A 9,356-nucleotide genomic window follows, 5' to 3' on the forward strand; every position below is an offset into this window, starting at 1 on the left:
ATCAATTAAAATTAGAAAAAACCAATTCTAGAGCTTTGCATACCCAAAATGAAGAACTCAAGAAGTTAATTGTCAATCCTAGAGTAAACCCAGAAGATAAATATGTTGTTCAAAAGCTTTTACAAGGGGTAGAATCAAAGGTTCAAGTGTTAAGGAATAAGTTGAAGCTGCTTGTAGTTGAACATGTTATGGCTCCAGAAATGGCTCAAGTTGAAAAAGAGAAAGAACTCATAACTAAGGAAATACTTGAAAGGAATAAGGAAGTGTCCATTTTGAGAGAATTGAATGCAAGCTTGCAACAAAAAATAAAGACTCATGTATGCACAATTGTAGTGCAACCAGATTCCGAAGACCTTGTTGATAAACTTACCAAGGTCATGACAAAATTAAAAATTTCAGAGGATGAAATGAAGAAAATCCAGAAGAATTTGGGTGACAAAAAATATGTTTTGAAGATTAAAGAAAGACAGTTGAATATGACAAAGGAAAGTGCATCACAACATCAGAAAAACTATTAGACAACTTGTGATGAGATCAAAGAATTGAGGGAGAAATTTAAAGGTAATATGTCTCTAATACAAGTCAGAGAGATAATTTGGAATGACATCATTCAAAAGGTAAAAGAAATCTGGGATTACATTTTGATTATGGTAGAGGATAAACCCATTGTCAGATATTTAGAAGTGATCATTGTTGTAGGTTTTAACCCTGTACAAAAATTACTTGCATACAAATTCTAAAAACAAAAAATAAACAATGGTGAGAGCATAAAACATATAACATATATACACAAAGATTTTCCCCTGGATCCCAAAACCGGGACTACCAGATTGATTTTTCATTATCTTCCTTTCAATGTTACAATACATATATATACATGCGGAAGCATCCATAAACCCCAATCCATTAACCCTGGATTATAACATAATCGTAGTTCCCTTGACCAGACCTACAAAATACTATGGGAAGAAAACCATCATGCCCAAAACCATGTGTGAAAACTACGCACAAAACCATAGGCAAGTCCTCCCACTTAATATAGGTTCCAAAAAAATTTCCCCAGGGTGCTACCCCGGACCCTGTAAAGAGGGGCTACCACCCCCCCATGATCCCCCTACCGTGCCCGGTAAAACGAACAGGGGGGTTGTCGCCCCCCTTTGACCCCCCCCCGCGCGTGGGGCTAGTCATGGAAAGGATATAACATGCACCCAACAGTTGCTTCTAGTAAAGAAAAATCCCAATGAAGTGCCCAGTTAGTAAAGACAATGATTGATTTTCTTAATTCTAAATCATCTCAAGAATTAAGAGCTATGGAGATTGAAGACAAAACTACTCTTTTCTTGGAAATAAATAAAATGGCACAAATTTTTTTTTTATAGAAAAATACAGAAGCAAAGTTGGCAGAGATCAAACAATTTGTTTTGAAATTCAATACATACTTTGACAAAAGGACCATGACAGGATTACCCTCATGTTGGGATCATCAAGGTAATCTACTCCCCTGGGAGACATATGAGACATTGTTGGTCAAGGTAAACAGTAAGATTGATTCTTCACATGAGAAAAAATCAATATTGAAGGGCTCTATAGTTGTCAATTATTTGCAGAGAGATTTCCAATTGATATGGTTGGTAAAAACCCTCTTCACAGAGAAACCTACTTACAACTGAATTACCTGCAACTTCAGGATGACACATGTCAGGTTTATCAAGTGCCCAAGTTCAGACTTATCAATATGGAAAAAGTGCAGAGCGTTGATGTCACGAAGTGAGGCACATGAACCCGGACCTTCTACAAGTGAGCCAACTCAGAAATCACAAGTCACCCAATGATAATCAACCACATAGTTTCTTTCATAAATTATTTCAAAGGATATTGTATATTGTAATTTTCAATTAATATGTTTTAAGTTTTAAAGTTTAAGTCCTCAGGAGAACCAAATACGGCTAAGAGTAGTTTCTAAAGTAGTTTACACAGTTTATGGCAATTAATTTTTTTTATAAATGTCGTCTTTGTAATGTCACTACAAAAAGACTTTGGAGAACCATTTTGGGGTTCTGAATTTTGACTTCAGAGAGAAAAAGTTGTTGTGTAATGTGTTATCTTTTCTTGAGTTTAATAAAAGCTTCCTGGATGATTCCAAACTAATTTTTGGATATGATATGTGTTTCTCACTATTGTAAGTCATTTATTGTTTCCTCTTCTTTTGGAAAAATGTTATGAAGTTGTTGGTTATTTTTATAATACATACTTACTTTTCTCATAGTACTTATAAATTTTAATCAAATAACCTTAAAATTTGCTCTCCATTTTTCCACACATACATTCATTCTCTAAATATCTCATACATTTAACTAGGGTTTAAATAAAGTATTCTATAGTTGCAGCCTTTTGTTTTAAACCTTCCATTTTTCTATTTCTCACTCTGCTACAACTTTTGATTCATTTTCATAGTCAGTGAGGCCATCTTGAGAAGTATTTCTATTTCAAGAAGTTTTCTTTTGCATTACTAGTGAAAAGCATCTTTGAATAATCATAATGGGACAACAAGCAATATTTATTATCTTTTTGTATAGATGTCCTAGGCACTGACCTCTTCTCAACTAGAGGTTATCTCTAGGGTTACAATAGGTTCTCTGAACCAAATTAACATAGTTGATAGCTAATACACGTATGTATTTGTTTTAACAGAGAAAGTGCAGAAGTAATTAAGATTCAAAATGATACATAAATGATTGTTGCAAGGCTTATTTTAGCAATCTCAGCCCTTATTTCAATTATTAGTCTACAAGTCGTTTATGGTATATGTAGTATGTATAATTGATTTCATTTTATGTTTACTATGCCTATTCAAAATATGTAATTCACTTAGTGCAAACCTCTTGAGGATCCATCTTAACAATATTAATAAAACATCAGGGCTTGAGGAATTATATAATGTATATAATGCTCAGAAGATGTCGCAGTCTAATCTAAAGAATATTTTCAGAGAAAGTTGGCATTGTAGGAGGAAAGGTATGGAGAGACCAAGGTCAGAGGCACACACACAATCAATCAAACATAATTATATGATGCATAGAAATCGATCAATTGATTTCTATTTTTTTTATTTATATAGTTATTTTCATTTTCTTTTGCAGATTTCAAGTACATATTTATTTTATTTTTTATTTTATTGGAAACATGACATACTTACACAGTGCTTATATTATTATTATTGTTATCCAATTTTAAGGTAACAACCAAGCCATACACCAAATTGGTGTATGAGACCACCTTGTTTATGGGATAAGGGACCCACCTCCATGCAACGATTTGACTGCCAAGTCTATGAAGGCATACATACTCTACCCCCTTCTGGTTTTGAACCTGTGACCTGTTAGGAGGAAACACATGCTCTTAACCATTAGGCCCACTCTAGTTGTATAATGTAGACGAGACATATATTAGGTTGTAGAATGTTATTTTATTAGAGACATGACATACTTACACATCACCTAGATATTAGATTGTAGAATGCACCTTTGCACACAATTATCATACAAATATCATCTAAGACAATAACAAACTTAAATTGAATTTCAAACGTATAAATATGGGTTTAATTAAAAAACATTATTTACATTGATCTAAATGTAAATAACAACTATCCAAATATATATGGTTTGTTAAAAGAAAAAGTGCATGATTTACTACACTAGATGAATTATAATTTTTATATAGGATATCATTGTATTTATGGGTTATATTTTCATAAGTTATATAACACTAAATGTATTTTAGGAAATTGTTATGTAACAAGAAATGTGCGAAACTAACTTTATAGAAAAAATAAAAGGGAAGTATGAAGAGGAAAATGGGGGGTTTTACTACGACAAAGGAGAATTTATACTTAGGGCAGCCCAAGGTGCCAGATTTTTATAGTAGATGATCAACCAACCCATGGATTCATCTCTTGTTTTATAGAGTCAACCTCTTTCTCATGTGATTGTAAACTTTCTTATGTGATTGTCAACTTTCTTATGTAATTTAAAATCTTTATTTTTCTAACTTTTGTAAATTCTTGTACAATTTGGTTTTCAACCATTAACAATTTTTCTACATACTAAGATCTCGTCATTTATCTTTTGGTTGTCTTAAACAATATTTTTAAATAATTAATAAAATATATAGTATTAGATATGTCTATTGTGTTTGAATGTTGAGGTTCTTTACCAAATATTTTTCTTTTGAAACTTTATAATATGTAGGATATTTCCTGTCATGTGTTTGTTATGAAGGTTACTGATGGGACCAGCCCAACACTGTTTAGACTAATCAATAATTAAATGATATAATAAGTGATTAACTGTGGATTAGGAAATGATTAACAGCTCGTCCTCAGATATTTCTAGAATATGATGTGGTGGCAATTATGTGTGAATTTATTGTGATGTACTATACCTTGAGTTGCGTTTCGCTCTCCTCGTTTCACGCCAAAACCTTCATCACTTCGTCATTTCAGCTTTTTGCTCTTTGTTGTCGAGGGTTTGCTCTGGTAAGGTTATGCTGCCTGTGCATGCAGCTGTGCTGCAACTGTTGGGCACGTTGTTCAGGGTTTTCTTGTCCGAGGGTTTGGCTCTTACATTCGCCTGGTTAACTTTTGGTCCTGGTTCATTATGCAACCAAGGGTCATTCTGTCACCTGTGTGAGTATATTCCTGTGCTTCTTCTGCAACTGTTTTAACTGGTCTTTGCTCCACAGTCTCTGTTTCTGGTATGGGGTCGTCTTGCTGGTAAATCTCAGTGGTTTGGCATGCACTCAGGTTATAAGACAATGGCGCTCTCCGGTCTTCGGCTTCACTGCAGGTAACTTCGTCCGTCCATGATTCAATTTTCTCTTTTCATTGTTCTGCTTCTAATGTAGCTGCTCCTTTGTCTCAGTCGTTGTATGGAATTCATGGCTTAATGGCCTGTGCTCTGTTCTTGTTGCGAACCCTTCAGGTAGGAAAATGTATCCCTCTTCCACATACATTCATGCACTGGTTTTTCTTCCCATTATCGACAGTTCACTTACTGTTGGTTTTTTATTCTCTTGCAGATTATGGGGTTTGAAACTGAGTATGCCTAGACAATCACTTCGGCCTCTGCCTGGTAGGCTCTGTCAACATAAACAATCTTTGGTTTTAGAACTAGGGCTTGTAAGTTGAGGGTCTGGTTTTCCTCAATGCTTGTCGTTGATATCTCTCGGCTGTAGTCTAGCATCCTGGTCATTTTTTTAATGTAGGCGTCCTCGGTTCTATTCTTGTTGATTGTAACTTGTATAATATGGGAGCCGTTTCCCAAAACCCTCGTCTAGGGTTTGTTGGCCATTGGTTTTGTGACTGTTTGTGGGTTATATTTGAACTATGATATGTATGCTCAGACATTTCATATTATAATTAAAAGGAAATTTCAGGGAAATGTTGGCTTGAATTACCTTTGTCTTAATGGTGACTATTGACTGTCATTCCTTTCATTCTGGCTTGAACGTCCTCGAATTATGATTGTTAATTTGTGGCTGTGACCGTAATTTCTTCAATGAACAGAAAGCACTGTAGTCGCTCTGGTATTCATTCTGGTGGATGGATTCAAAATTGGGAAAATGATGTGTGGCTTGTATGTGCTTAATTCGTTCGAATTTGTTTGTGTTTGTTCTTGTACATTCACTGTCGATTTCTTCTCATGGGTTACAAACCCTCATTCTGGAAATTCGTTTCAGTCTCGCTGTCTGGACTCTATTTCTTAGGAAAAGAAAATAAACAAACTTGTATGCATGCACTGTAGCAATTACTCTGACTGTTCGGTGAATTAGGAAGCAATAAAGCAAATATTTTGGTTACATAGATGGATTCGAATAAGTCTGCTCTTTTTATTAAGAATCTTTGTATCATAAAATGCTGAACTTTTCCAATGATTTTCTCATGTACATTTGTAGTCTCTGTTCATAGTTACCTGAACTCTGTAGTTACTGTTTTTAGTTGTAATTCTATTTAGTTACATAACTATGCTTGCATTCGGTTCTGCCTATGCGGCAAGATTTTACATTGAACACATTTTGTTTTTTTTTTTTTCTCTAAAATGACAGAACAATTATTAACTTACTGTTGATTGAAGACAAACAAACTAGTGATCCTAACTGACCAAACTGTCCCTAACTAATACTGAGACTAAAAGTAAACAAAATCTTACATCCTACTTTGACAAACTGAACATAAAGAAACCAATTTGTTAACACAACTTCCACCTTGGCGGAGACCAACACTCAGTCATGGTGCCCTAGCTAGATGCTCCTGCATCAGGCTCCTGGGGTAAAAAGAAATCATGACTCTGTTCCATCAGATTCTTGATTGAAGAACCCGCCTGCTCAATCTTCCTTGCATCAAGCCACGAACTGTCATCAATAGGATGATTCTTCCACTTGACTAGGTATTGAAGATACTCCTTCCATCGAGTTCGTTTGGCCACCTGAGTATCGAGGATTCTCTCGATCTCGGGAGGCTGAACGTAAGGCATCTGTCTCATCCAAGTTTCTCCTCCATCCTGGGTATTCCGTGTAGGCCGTGTGGTTCTATCTTCTTCTTCTAGGTCAGCAGTGTAAGGAAACAGGTCTGCCACATTAAAGATGGGTGAAATGCCTATCCCTGGTGGCAGCTGTGTCTCATAGGCATTCGCTGAAAATTTCTGGAGGACTTTGCAAGGACCTATCTTCTTATACTTCAGCTTATTGTATGCACCTCTAGGGAAGCGTTCCTTGCGCAAATGCACGAGGACTTCATCTCCCACATTGCACTGTACTTCCCTTCTTTTCAAATATCCTTGCTATTTATACTTTTGGCTACTATCCTACAATTTAATTTTCACCTGCTCATGCAAATCTCTCATCGTGCTAGCGAAATCTTCTCCATCTGCGCTTTGCCTTTCTTGTTGTCCGAGATCTCACAACTCATGCAATTTGCGAGGATGCATGTCGTACAGGATCTGAAATGGACTGCAACCTGTGATGCGATTAGGCGAGTCATTATAAGCAAACTCTGCTTGGGCAAGCACTCGATCCCACATCCGCGAATTCTCACCAATCAAGCTTCATAGCAGGTTTCCCAGACTTTTGTTTACCACCTCTATTTGTCCGTATGTTTGCGGGTGATAAGCAGAGCTGTAACTCAACTGTGTATCCATCTTCTTCCACAGGGTGTGCCAAAAGTGCCTTGTAAACTTCACATCCCTGTCCGAAAGAATAGACTTAGGCAAACCATGTAGCCTGACAATCTCCGTGAAGAACAAGTGGGCCACATGAGTGGCATCACTGGTTTTTTTGCAAGGGATAAAATGTGCCATCTTCGAGAATCTGTCCACTACTACCATCACCGAGTCATAACCCTGCTGTGTCCTAGGTAGACCCAAGACAAAGTCCAAGCTGACTGAGTCCCACAGTCTGCTTGGAACAGGTAATGGTGTATACAGTCCCGTGTTTTGACTATGACCCTTTGCCAACTGGCACACTTTACATCTGGTCACAAATCGTTGTACATCCCTTCGCATCTTTGGCCAAAAGTAGAAATGACTGAGCTGCTCGAGTGTCTTGTCTATGCCGAAATTTCCAGCTAGACCTCCACTGTGCTTCTCTCGAATAATGTTCTCTCTCATCGAGCAGTTAGGAATGCATAGCTGTCCTCCTCTAAACAACATTTTCTCTTGCAAGTTGTAGTCCAACCATGGACTATTATCTCTAATCAAGGGATTCTAACATGCCTCATAGGATTCCTTAAAATCTGTGTCACTTTGGTAGAAATCTTTCAAGTGCTCAAAACCTAGCACTTGTACAGTACTCTCCTGCAAAAGTAAGATCCTCCTACTCAACGCATCTGCCACCTTGTTGGCCTGCCCACTGATGTGTTTTAACACAAAGGTGAAACTCTGCAAATATTCCACCCACTTGGCATGTTTGTGATTTAGCTTGTGTTGTTGCATCACATACTGTAGTGCAGAATTATCTGAAAACAACACAAATTCGTTTCCCAGCAAATAGTGCCTCCAGTGCTTCAGTGCCTGGATGACAACATATAAATCCTTATCGTAGGACGAATATTTTTGCTTGCTTTCATTTAACTTCTCGCTGAAAAATGCAACAGGTTTATCCTCCTGGCTGAGTATAGCTCCAATAGCCGTACCACTAGCATCACAACGAACCTGAAAGAGCTTTTTAAAATCTGGCAATCTCAGGATCGGTCTCTCTGTGATCTTCTTCTTTAGTAGCTGAAAACTCCTCTCCACTGCATCAGTCCATTGAAAAGGCTGACTGGCCTTTTTAATAGTGTCCAACATAGGTGCACAAATTTCGCTAAAATTTCTTATGAATTTCCGGTAAAAAATCGCCAGCCCATGAAAACTACGTACCTCAAATAAGCTTTTCGGGGATGGCCAATTAACTATTGCAGCAATATTCTCCGGATCCATCTTCAACTCATTTTCTGCTATTACGAAGCCCAAATAAATCAACTCTTTTTGCAGAAAAGTACATTTTTTTTAGATTTATCAGCAACTTATTCTATTGCAAATTTTCCAGCACTTTCCGAACATGTCGAAGGTGCTCCTCCCTTGTCCTGTTGAAAATTAGTATGTTGTCCAGGTACACTATCAAAAATTTTCCGATGTATTCTTTCAACATTTCATTCACTAACCACATAAATGTATTGGGCGCATTGCTCAATCCGAATGGCATAACCAGCCATTCATACAGTCCCTCATTGGTCTTGAAGGCTGTCTTCCACTCATCCCCCTCTCGAATTCTGATCTGATGATACCCACTCTTCAAATCTATCTTATAAAAATATGCTGCCCCACTTAGGCAATCCATCATGTCGTCCATCCGTGGCAGTGGAAACCTATACCAGATGGTGATTTTGTTGATGGCCCTCGAGTCTGTGCACATCCGCCATTCTCCTCCTTTTTTGGGAGTGAGAACCGTTGGAACTGCACAAGGGCTCAAACTCTCCCTTATCAATCCTTTGTCTAGTAGTTCCTGCACCTGCTTTCTGATCTCCTCATTGTCCTTGGGGATCATCTGATATGTTTCCTTATTCGGCAAACTTACTCCGAGTATGAAGTCAATATGGTGACTTATGCCTCTTTTGGGGGGTAGTTTATCTGGCAAGTCATCCACCACTATATCTGTAAACTCCTGCAACATCTGCTGAATTTCTGGGGGTAAATCTGACACCTCTGTATGTAATAGTACCGTCTTTGCTCTCCTTACAATTACATAGCTCACCTCGCTATCCTCAACTTGTTTCAGAAACTGTTTTCCACTTACCAACAATGCTCTTGTCTCACTTGTCC

The sequence above is a fragment of the Pinus tabuliformis genome, chromosome 7 (assembly GCF_031772625.1).
Source record: "Pinus tabuliformis cultivar Carrire ecotype Pingquan chromosome 7, CPIR1, whole genome shotgun sequence".
Lineage (NCBI taxonomy): Eukaryota > Viridiplantae > Streptophyta > Pinopsida > Pinales > Pinaceae > Pinus > Pinus tabuliformis.